General features: G+C 44.4%; 1 non-coding gene and 1 pseudogene across 1 annotated transcript; both read right to left on the reverse strand.

Moving 5' to 3' along the window:
- Window positions 1–10,084: 10,084 nt before the first annotated feature.
- On the reverse strand, window positions 10,085–10,672 carry LOC139018369 (ferritin light chain pseudogene; annotated as a pseudogene).
- Window positions 10,673–11,132: 460 nt separating this feature from the next.
- LOC139019078 (U6 spliceosomal RNA) lies at window positions 11,133–11,239 on the reverse strand. Its single transcript, XR_011472982.1, has one exon. It is a non-coding gene; the product is annotated as a U6 spliceosomal RNA (small nuclear RNA).
- Window positions 11,240–12,539: the final 1,300 nt, after the last annotated feature.

Raw genomic sequence — 12,539 nt, forward strand, 5'->3', positions numbered from 1 at the left:
TCGTTTTTTTTTGTTGTTTTTTTTTTTACACATAGTCACTTTTGTTCTTTTACATATTGTCTATGGCTGATTTTGTGCTGCAACAGCAGAGCTGAGTAGCTGTGACATAGGCTGTATGGCCCACAAAGCCTAAAAATATTTTTTATCTGGCTCTTAATAGAAAATCTTTGTTCTCAGATAGATAAATCATAATTTCAGCATTTTTCGTTGGGTGCAGATAGTTTGTTTCCCATTCCCCATTATTTTTATAAATCATCTGTAGTTTATATCATTAGTACATACATCTTTCCCTGCAGATGTGAGCATTTCCTCGGGCTGGATTCCTGGAAGTGAAATAGCTGGCTTATCAGAAGGTTGTGTTTAGTGAAAATTGCTTATTGGAACTAGTAATATGTCTGAATTGGAGCATATTTTACAGAATGATGATAGTTCTTTCCTAGGAATGATGATAGCCCCCATTATTTAGTACCTGCTAGATACCAGGCATTGTACTAGATGTCTTACATACTGGTATATCCTCTCATTTAATCCTCCCAATAACCCTGAAATTGGCATTGAAAACTGCCTTTTGTGAGGAAATTGAGGTTCAATGAAGTTAAGGAGCTTGTCTAAGGCCACAGAACTGGCACATGGTAGAGATAGGATTTGAATCCATTTCTCTGACTTCAAAACTCCCATATTTACTACTACACGGTGACGTCTCTCAGTAAAAAACTAGATGATGCGCACTATTGGCATAACATCGTATTATAAGTAGCGATTTTGCATAATTGTTCTTCTTTAAATGAACAGGTAACAACATTTGTAATTAATGTAGTAAGTTTTTATAGACAGATGGGTTAAATTAAAGTAATTTTATAGACTCTTAAAACTGTTGGCTTTCTTAAGCAAGCTAAACATTTCCTTTGCAATCTTATTTCTGTTTCTATAAATAGGGGCACAGCTGTGATGTGGGAGAAAGAATACTGGATTTAGAAATTCAAATTTAGAAAAAACGTGGTTTCTGCCTCCTCCCAAGGTTGCTGTGTGACTCTGGGCAAATTTCCTACCCTCTCTGCACCTCTGTTGGTCCACAGAGTTGTGAGAAATCAGTGTGAATGGCTGAGAAATGCTTGACGCAGTGTCTGACATGTAATAGGGTGCAATCTACGATGGTTTTTGTGCCCGGAGGGTATTTCCAGGAGGAGGGCTCAAGCTAATAAACCCTCAGTATACTTCTGGGAGCTTCTTTTTTTAAGCTCTGCCGTGCAACCCTAGTATCACACCGTTGGCATAATAGTAACCGAGGTAGCAGACAGTGTCCATTGCCAAGAATGTACCTAATGCCTGCACACATTAGGGAGGCCGGGTTGTGACCTTTCCTGGCATTTCTATATTGCTATACCTGGCCCATGCTCTTTTGCATCCTGAAAACCTTAATATGAACAGATAACATTTAGTCAACACCACTGTGCTAATTCTCTTATTTAATTCTCACAACGGTGCTGGTGGACCAGCACTCCTTCTATTCCTCTGCAGGATAGAATAGATGAGGAAATCGAGGCCTAGACAGATTAAAGAGGCATGTACTGAATAGGTAAAAAATTAGGATTTGATTCCATATTTCTCTAACACTTAAGCCTGAGCATTTAATCACCATGCTATACTTTCCCCCTCCGTTGGGAAGCCTTCCAGAAGAGGATCCCTTGCTGGGACCATGCATGTGCTTACCTCAGCTACGGGCTTGAGTTGGAGGATTTCCCCCCTCAGGCATACAGTGCATCAGACTTGTGCCTGCTAAATGGTCATCTCTCAGCATTTGGAGCAACGGCTTGCCCCTCTTGACCGTCTGGCGCCACGAGTCAGCGTGTCTGCCGTAGACATATTGATTTTTACTGCCATCTCAGCGAAGCCTCCCCAAGCATTCGAAAGCGAGATCTGACAGCTGACCATTTTGCTTTTATCACTGCCTTTCTCCTGTCAATGAAGGAGCCTCTTTCACCCCAGATTGCTTTCTAGCACCCATGTCAGAACCAGATCAATCTGTCTGTGCCATTCTGTTGGGATTGTTGTCATCTTATTGGTTTTAGCCGCCTCCCAGACCATCTTGCTCGCAATAGAAGCTTCAAATGGCCTGGAACTCGTCTTTTATGGCCTCTGCCAGATTAAACATTTAGAACATAATATACCCGGCTTCAAAAACAATTGCACAGCCTTCCAACCAAGCAACATATTGATTTTAATTTAGGCAATTGCACGCGTTTTCAGGCCTTAGGAGGGACTTGGGGCTTCAGACTGCCAGTGGCTCCTGGGCCTTCTCCCTCCCCACTCCTACTTCTCCACTTGGGGTGGGAAGAGCACAGGGTTGGAAACAGAGGCCTCGTTCATTGCGCCATATTTTTGCTTTTGGAATTGAGAACATTTGAGCCTCAGTTCCCAAGTGGCCATGAAGTAGAAAGGCAGCAGGATAACTGGGGTCAGACCCCTGGCTTCCCAGGGAACTGCACATGACCTTGGGGAGTCATTTCACCCTCTGGACCTCGGGCTTCTCACCAGTAAAATGGGGCAATGAGGACATTTAATATCTTAACAAAGCAGATGTTAAGATTAGTTATCAGGTGCTAGAAGATTCCTCAACACAAATTTGGTGAAAAAGTGGACTAGACTGTAAACATATAATGCTTTTTCATTGCGTGACTAACTATGGCGGAACATTTTAATGCCCATGAAGGGTTCTTGCTCACCCCAAGGAGGCATTGATTCAACACCACCACCACTGCATGGAGACAATGGGGACTGGTACATTCTACATTTTGGTAAAGATAAAGGCATCCTACTTACAGGGCTGATGGTGCGTAGCTTGATTAATTCGCCAATTCCAGGGACTCAGTCATTGACACCAGACCCCAGCACAGTTTTCACTTGTTCGTTCAACATACATTTGCAGAGTTCTCACCTTGCCAGGTGCTGCTACATCACCAGGAATGCTGCCTTCAAGGAACTCGTTATTTAGGATGGAAGACGGACACACACAATGGTAATTTCAATGCCCTGCTCTGATGGCTGTTCCAAACATCTGCCAAGGCTGGGGAAAGCCACTCTAGGTCTCCTTATTTTCCACTGCCACAGGGCTGCTAGGAACCGAAACCCAAATGCAGTGGCTTAAACACATGATCTGATTATTTTGTGACTTGTGAGCCTGGAGGTCAGGGGCTAGGGCCGAGGAGTTCCAGCTGTCACATCGACATGCCAGCAGGAAGAAGAGATCGGGTGAAGGGACAAAAGGCTTTTACTCTCAGCCGAGTCTGCCCTCTTTAAAGTGTTTCCTGGAAGCCCTGGCCACTTACCTCTTTTTGAGACCACGTGAGTCTGCTAGCTGGGCACTTTTCCGCCCCCTACAGAAGAAGGAGGGGTAATGGTTGCTGCATAGACTACTATTAGTTATTGCAACATCCACCAATAGAATGTTAGTTTTTTCCACCACCTCGAGATTCCTTACATCTGTTTAAAAATAAAGACGGATGAGGGAGATGTCAGACCGAGCCAATGACAAAGTTTTGTGGTACCACAGCTTCCAGTGGCATGATTAGTGTTAATTTGCATTCCTGGTATGATGAGTGGGACTAACAGAGTGGAGGATGGAGATGAGATGGAGGGCGAGCTGATGGGAAGCTGGCTCAGAGGGAAGCGACTTCCTTGAGGGGAGACGGGGAATGAGGCACATGGAAAGCTGTGTCTCTGGCAATCGAGGAGCCACTTTTCATGTCTGCAATGGAAATGGGGAAAGCCAGAGAGAGCTCCGGGAGGTGGTTGGTAGTTGAGGCTATTTCTTTGGCTAAGATGTCTTCATCTGAATCTATAGCAGCAGCCAAACGAGTTTTGCTACTTCAGCAAACTGCCTGAGAGGCCCCAAGCCCCTAGAATGAGTTTTAGCTCTCAGAAATGAGCCTGGAAGTTATGCTATCAGCCTCTTATCTTCCTAAATTGACCTGTCATGATGATATGAAGCAATTGTGTCTTTCAGATCAGAATAACATTATACTTAAAAAAACTCCCCACTCTGGTTGCAGAGAAATTAAATTAGAATAATGGATTGAGTTTGATAAGTGAAAATCTAACTTTGCCTGCTTTTAGAGAAATAGCTGAGTGTCAGCCAGAAATGAATGTTTCAGGACCTTGGAGAGTTTGATAAATGACAGATACTAATAACCCATTTTGTGGAGAGGTGCTCAGAGGTGTGGGAAGACATAGGCAACGGGGCCCATTGTAGCATTCATCCTGGGCCCGCCATTGACCGCACAGCCATTGTGGAAGTCCGCACATCCAAATTTCTGTCCTCCATCCCACTGGGACACTCCAAACTCAGCATGTCCAAACTGACTATCATCCTTCCCCCTAAACACTGGGTGGCAGTCTTGACTCCAGCCTGTACATCCAATTCTTATCAATCACAATGTCCCACTGATTCAAATACCAGAATTTTTCTCAAGACCATTTTCTTCTCTCCACCCTTAGTACAGTGGCCTAGTTCAGACTCTTCTTTCTCTTGTTCTGCTACCAACCAACCTTCCAGTGGACACTTCTCCCCTCAAATCTCCCCCCTCACCTCTGTCTTTATATGTATGTGATGTTCCCACTCTCTGTGTAAAATTCTTCAGGGGCTCCCTTTCCCTACATGATAACATCCACTCTCCGAAGCATGGCTTATTCCAGTAATCAATCACACAGGTAGCGGAGTGTGGCAGTGTAAGTATATTCATCCGGAGCCTGCCACTTGCTGTGTGATTTTGGACAGTTACTTATACTGCCTGTGAGTTGGTTTTCTCATCTGTAAAATGGGGATGATCATCTTATCTCACTAGGTTGCTGTGAGAATTTCGTAAATAACATAAAATTGTGTAAACACATGCACACACACACACACACACACACACACACACAGAAAAGTGCCAGCCACATAGTAAGCATTTATGAGCATTTGCTATTGTGACTCCTTTCCCATACACTATGCACCACCACATCTTGTCCTTTCCTCCTGGCCGTGAGGTATCCTCTTTCAGTCGGACTGTCCCTTATTCTTGTTCAACTAGCCTCTGCTCACATTGACCCCTCTGCCTTGGAAGTTCTCCTGCACCTGGCCGACTCCCAGCCATCTGCTGTGAGTTCAGGAATTGCCTTCCAACCACCCATAATACCTCGGGCACATCCTTGGCTTCACATTTTACCTTCATCTACTGGCTTTCAGCCTGAATCCTCCACTAGCTCATGGAAAGGATGGGCTGCATCATATTGTTATTTTTTTATCTCCTGCTCCTAGCTCAGTGATTGGTATGCAGAAGTGCAGTAAAAGTTTGTGGACTGGAAGATTACAGTACTAATAAAAACCCCACTGTCAGAGCTATCTTTCTAAACATAGATCTGATGACAACTTTTCTCTACTCAGAAATGTTTATTCTGAAACAGTGAGGACTGTGTTCAGAATAAACCACAAAACTGGCAGCCCACTGGCCTTGCAGGACCAGGGAGAGCCTGGCTGGGAGATGTCTAACGCGAGTGCCCTAAGGCAGTGTAGCCCGAGGGAGAGCAGAAATCGTGAGCTGGAGAAGCAGTCTCAGCGGGGTGACCCTCATGCTCTGTGAGCCACTTTTCGAGGGAACAGCTGCCATAGCTCTTCCTGTGACAAGCCAGCTCTGCCTACTCAACCCCCCTGCTCATTGAGAACCCCTGGGTGGAGCATCAGAACCTTCTTCCCCCTATTTGGTGGCAACAATGATCCAAGGTGGTAGAGCTGTCAGTCATGTCCCCAGGAGGACATTCAAAACCTGGGAGAGCAAGCCCCGCTGGAGGGCAGTGACACCAGCCCTGGGCAGCATCCAGACCTCACTATGTCCAGGCAATACCTTCAATGATTGAATTAGAATGCCTGGCGGTGGGACCCGGTGTCCGTCATGTTTAAAATGGTCCAGGTAATTCCAGTATGCAGCAGGTGAGGGAGGACCACTGCTGTAGGAGGGGGAGTGGTGCCGGGCTGGGTCCGAAGAAGGAATTAAACTCAACCTGTCTCTTTCCTTTGGGCCAGATATGCTTCCTTCTTAAAAATCATTTATAGATTAAATTGCTTTCCCAAATCTATTCTGCAACAGGCAAATGATTGTTTACTCTCTAGCTTTTGTTCATCTGTTTGGTTTGCATGTTTTCGGGGTACCTTGGGCTGGTCATTATTGTTGTGACCAAGAGCAGCGATTTTCAACCCGTGTGCTGCAAGAATTTTTAAAACGTGCGGTACCTGACTATTTGGTCAGAGGCACTGACCTCTTTTCCCTTTGATTGTCAAATTAAAAAATGACAACAGCTAACCCAACGATAGCTGTCCAGTGTGAGTGAATCAAAATTATAACTTTTTTTTGTCAGATCAGCAAAAACATATATTGTTTGGTGTGCCACAGAATTTTAGTATTCGTTTATGTGCCATGAAATGGAAAAGGTTGAAAATTTAAGCTTAAGTCCCAGCTAAGATGGCAGGTTAGGCAGGTTCTTAGTTGCAAGTAACAAAAATCAGTTTTTTGGGTTTTTTTGTTAACAGGAAAGAAAAGTTAAATAGAAAAGGGATTTTTAAAAGAAAGTTTTTATAACATGAAAACAAACAAATGCATATAACATACATTTGCAATTTTAACTATTTTTAAATTTACACTTCAATGGCATTAATGACATTCACAATTTTGTGCCACCATCACCAGTATTTCCAAAACTTTTTCATCAACTTAGGCAGAAACTCTGTACCCATTAAGCACCAACTTTCCATTCTTCTCTTCCCCCAGCCCTGGGTAAGATGATTCCTACTTTCTGTCTCTGTGAATTTGCCTATTCTAGATATCTCATGTAAGCAGAGTTATGAAATATCTATGGTTTTTTTTTTTTTGTCTGACTTACTTCATTGAGTATAATGTCTTCAATTTATCCATGTAGCATGTATAGGTACTTTATTCCTACTAATGGCTGAATACTATTTTATAGTGTGGATATATCACATTTTGTTTATCCAAGAAAATGAAATTCTTAAAGGATATTGAGAGGTTCTGTAGAAGAAAGCCCGGAGCCTGTGTAGCCAATGTGGGCTTCGGGTTCCACAGAGGCTTTAGCTGGGAATAGATCCCTGAGTGTTGAATCCAGTGGCCTCTCTACTGTGTGGTCTCAGATAAACTACTCTGAGACAGTCTCTCATCTGTAAAATAGCGATAAAAAATCTTGTTCAATCATTTGAGATAATCCAGGTAAACCATTCAGCATAAATTGTGACACAAATAAGAGTGTTCGTGAATGTTACCCATTATTATGACTTATGCAATCATTGTTTATGCTTCTTCCTAATACAAAATCAGACAAGTAGGACTTTTTTTTAAAACATCTTCTCCTAAGGAAAAAAATAAGACTAAGTTGCTTTTTTTGTATGTGATTTCAATTGATTTTTTTTTTTTTTTTGGCACGGGTGGGGTCCTTGGAACTTCTGAGAAAAGGAAGGAGGCTCCCTCCTGACTAAGAGGGCCACTACCCTGGGCAGTACAGTCTGTTGTCCTCTGTAGATAGGACAACCTTGGGGCTATACTTTCTGAGTACAAGCCCACCCCATGGGAGCACGAAGGGCAAGCTGGCTGGAAGAGATGTCTGTGGAAAGGAAATAAAATATAGTTCCTTTTGACGTGAAGAACTGTTGATTCTGACTGGACTCCCCTGCTATGGGAACTAGTTATAGACCCGGAGGATGCTATGGTCCTTTGGAAGTAGATGGACCTGGATTCAAATCCCAGCTCTGTTGCTTATAGGCCAAGTTACCCATTTTATAGGCCTGGAAGAGGTCACGTGGGAGCTACAAAGGGTGGTAGCATCCAGGAGATCTACTGCACAAGGGTGCTGTGGGCAGAAGTGTCCTCATGGAGCCCCCAGAAGAAGCCCAAATATCAGGCAGAGGGGTCTTGTTGCTTATTAGTCTTTCACTCCCTCTGGCCTCTGCATAGTCAGCTCAGACATCTTGGCTGTGAGGAGCCTTCTGTGTGGTCTTTCCTCAGCAAGGAAGGAGTATGAGAATTTCCCATCCATTACTGGTTGAGGTCCAACTTGGGCAACCTTGTAATGTAGCTGGGCTCTCTGATTTCTAAAAGTTTTAGTTAGTTGCAAAATTGTGGGGTTTTTTTTTACATACATAAACGTTGTTAGAACAAAATAATCTTTACTCACCATGCAGATGCCCAGGGAAATCAAACCTGTAGGCTGCATTTCGACTTGGCTCTTGCCACTGCCCAACAAGGCCATGTGAGTGCTGGCAGTGCAATTGTAAGGCGTTTTCTGAGACGTATCAGGGGCCCCCCTAATAGTGGTGTTTAGGACTGCATTGTAATCATGGCAATAATAATGACAATCTCTTACATGATACTGATCATTTAACTCCATCACTAATTTATGCTTTTCAAAAACTGTTTGTGTCTAGCCTGTGATGGAAGACTGGCTTTCATTTTATCTATCTATCTATTTATCTATTTATTTAAAATATATTTTTATTGATTTCAGAGAGGAAGGGAGATGGAGAGAGAGTTAGAAACATCAATGATGAGAGGGAATCATTGATTGGCTGCCTCCTGCATGCCCCACACTGGGGATCTGACAGGGTTCTTTTTCCAGCATTAAGAAGGGTTCAGCAATCTGGAGAAGGCTGTGCATAGATTAAATAGGAGTCCAGAGACGAAGCATAATTTTGAAAGGCATTTGGGGATCAAAGGAGCTTACCTTAAAGGAAACTAAGATCTAAGTTCTAAGGTTTAAGGTCTCCTCGTCTCAGGACCCCATACTTTTAATTAATACAACTTGTCCTGAGGTGAGGCAGAGATATATACTTCAAAGGGTATATACACAAGCATTGTCAGAATGGGGGAATTAGTCTATGGCTGTTCAGGTGTTTGGCCAGTAGGAGGCAATAACATCTAGATTAAGATGCTCTTTAGCTGTCTGGCAGCCAAGCAATTATCTCTTTTCAGGTTTGGGGAAATGCCATCAGCCATTCCCAGATTCAGCCCTGCTGTCATTCTGGAATTGGTCTCCGGCAGGGATCAAGCCTGCAACCCGGGCATGTGCCCTTGACTGGAATCAAACCTGGGGCCCTTCAGTCCGCAGGCCGACGCTCTATCCACTGAGCCAAACCAGCTAGGGCTAGCTTCCATTTTACAGATGTGGAAACTGGAACTCAGATATCGATTGCTAACAGACGGCCCATCTGGGGTCAGCATACACATTTCTGGCTTCTGGTCTGGCGGCCAATTTATTTCCCCCACTATGAGGTAGCAATGTGGAGACTCTAGATTTTATTGACGTGGTGGTTTGTGATATGGTTTCAGGAAGGTCACTTGATCTCCCTCTGCCTGGAAAGGGGGCAAATCTTTCTCTCTCTCTCCAAATTTCCAAAGAGGAAGCAATTCTCAGCCAGAGCAGGAGCCTGAGCCTATTTTGCAGGCAGTGGGGTGTACAGGTGGCTCATTGCCTGTGCCCGGGGCAACAGTAAATTGATATTTGCTGCTCTCCAAGCCTCTGGCAGACTTGGGGATGAAGGGCTGGGAAAGTGACATTTCTGTAAATAACTCCACCTGGTTCGGAGGGCAGGAGGATTGGCATGTCCCTGTAGCCTCATCAATTACCATCAACCCTTGCAAAGGAACCCCAGGAGAGAGCATCTCTTCACACTCTTATGATTATTTATAGTCACCTAATCCTGTCCATACTCTGGGGGGAGTGTGGTTTGCTCAAAGCAGCCTCCTTCCAGATGTGTTTACATCCTTCCAGGCCCAGTGGAATGCATCCTTCAGCTCCTCCACTACGTGGAGCAGAGGACATGCCCAACATTGGGGCATAATGAAGATGTGGAAGGGGAGACATGGGCAGGATGCCCGAATTTCTCAGTTCATGTGGGTTTTGTTTGTTTGTTTACTGCAAAAAAGCTTTATTGTTTCATTTGGTCCAATGCATGGGAGAGGGCTTCAGGGTGGTTAAAAGAATGGCTAGTAGTTTCGGAAAGAGGCTCAGGTAAAAGCCAGACACCAGGGGAATGCAGAGGGGCCCCTCAAAGGCCTCTGGGCTCCAAAGGCTCCAAGTCGTGCTTGAGGGTGAACCTTTTGAAGAGATACTCACCCAACCCAGCCTGGGGGCTGTTAGTTGGCTGGTTGCCCATCTTCTTGATGAGTTTCACCTCCTCATCCAGGAAGTGCTTCTCCAGGAAGTCACAGAGATGAGGGTCTGTGTGGGTAGAACCCAGGGCATGCAGCTCCAAAAGGGCCTGGTTCAGGTTCCTCTCCAAGGCCAGGGCAGCTTTCATGGCGTCCTGAGTTGGTCTGCCCTCCCCCTCCCTGCCCCTCCCCCTCCCCCCCCCCCCCCCCCCCCCCCCCCTCATCTTGGGAAGGCTTCAGCACATCCTGGAAGAGAATGTGGCCACCTAGCTTGTTTTGCAACTTTAAGAGATGCTCAGTGCCCTCAAGCTTCTTCTCCTCCAACTCAGGGAAGAATTGGCCCACACCCTCATAGCCACATTGTCATGGTGGAAATAGAAGCCCAGAGAGAGGTAGGTGTGGGAGGCCCACAGGTGCAGGTTGACCGGGTGGTTGACCGCAGCCTCCACCTCAGTGGAATAATTCTGACGAATTTGGGAGCTCATTGTTGTTCAGCAATAAGGAGTTAAGGTAGAAAAAAAAAACGGTGTTTGGCTGGTCCCGTGTGAAGGTGGTGACTGGATAAGACGCAGGAGAGTGGCTGGAGGCTGGAAGAAGGGGGTCCCTGGGTCTGTTCTGTCCAAACACTGTTGAAGCAAGAGACAGGTCTGGGACCCCCCGAGGGCATGCCTGAATAGCCTCTTTGCTGCTAAAGAAGGCAATTCGGTGTAGTGATTAAATAAACGTGCTTTGCAAGCAGATAGACCTGATTTTAAATCCCAGCTCTGCCATTTACCAACTACAGTGTATGTGGTTTTCGTTGTTACTTAAAGCTTCCTCGCCATTTCCTCATCTGTAAAATGGGATAATAATATCTCCTTCCAGGGTCATTGTGCGGTTTGAATGCAGTCCTGACACTGCAGGTGATAGGTGGATATATGGTGTCTATTCTTTTTTTTTTACATTTTAAATATGGAATACTTCATGAATTTTCATGTCATCTTTGCCCAGCGGCCATGCTAACCTTTTTTGTATCATTCCAAGGTTAGGATATGTGCTACTGAAACAAGCACTGGTGCTTATTCTTATAAGACACTGCTAGTTACTGTGTGTGTGTGTGTGTGTGTGTGTGTGTGTGTGTGTGTAGAAACCCATGGGCAGGACAGGTCAGAAGGGACCTCTTGGTAGGAGAGGTGATTGAGCTACCTGAGTGTCTGAAATATATTATTGGACATGCCAGCTGGGTGCCAACTGCCTGATTATGGGTTTGCAGAGTGCCTTAGACCAGCATTTAGGAACAGCTGTTCCAGCCTGGGATGGTGGCCTGGGCGGCCAGTGTCCAGCGTTAAGGCTTGGCAGCCTGTCCAGATGGAGAGTTCTGTTGGCTTACCACACTGAGAGGAGCGTTTGTTTAAGAGCGAATCCGGCCCCCGCAAAAGTGAGGCTGCCTAAAGTGACAAAAAGAAAACATACATTTTTGGGTGGGTTATCTGCAGTTAATAGATTTTCTAGTCAATGTTCAAATTTCCACAATTGTTTTCGTATTTTCCCCCAGTGGAATCTAAATGACATTCACACATGGCAAGTGGTTGATATTTCTCTTAGTCTCTTCAGCTGATAGATCCCCCAGCTCTCTTGTTATCCCCTTCCATTCATTTGTTGGAGAGACCAGGTAGTTTTTAGATGGGACTGCATCCCTTTAGATGGGACTGCATCCCTGTGGTGTCAGCTCCCTGGCTCTTTGTCCCCTATATTTCCTATAAAATGGCAGCAAGATCTAGTGACTTGGTCTGATTCAGATTTGTTTATCTGTAGGTCTGCATTGTAGGCATTGTCCTGTGCTCCCATCACTCGGCACATATTGACTGGTTGTCTCTTTGCGATATAACAGCCATTGATAATCATTTTCCAGATTCATGATTTCATGTGTTTGCAAAATGGTGACATTTGATTCTATCATAAAAAATAAGGAAATCTTGCCATTTGCAACATGAATGGACCTTGAGGGCATTATGCTAAGTGAAAGAAGGGAATGCTAATACCGTATGATTTCACTTATATCTAAAACAAATAAACACACAAAACCCCTGAACTCTTAACTACAGAGAACAGATTGGTGGCAGGGAGTGAAATAAGTAAAGGTGGTCAAAAAGTACAAACTTGTAGTTAAAAAATAAATAATTCCTGGAATGTAATGTATAGCATGGCTGTAGTTGATAAGACTGTAGTGTATATTTTAAAGTTGCTAAGAGAGTAGATCTCATCACAAGGAAAAAATTGTAACTATGCCTGGTGACATGTTAACTAGATGACTTACTGTGGTGGTCATTTCACAACATATGAAAATATCAAATAATTATGTTGTACACTAAT

This window comes from Myotis yumanensis, unplaced genomic scaffold, assembly GCF_028538775.1.
Source record: "Myotis yumanensis isolate MYYU_CA2020_CCGP unplaced genomic scaffold, mMyoYum1.0.hap1 SCAF_10, whole genome shotgun sequence".
NCBI lineage: Eukaryota > Metazoa > Chordata > Mammalia > Chiroptera > Vespertilionidae > Myotis > Myotis yumanensis.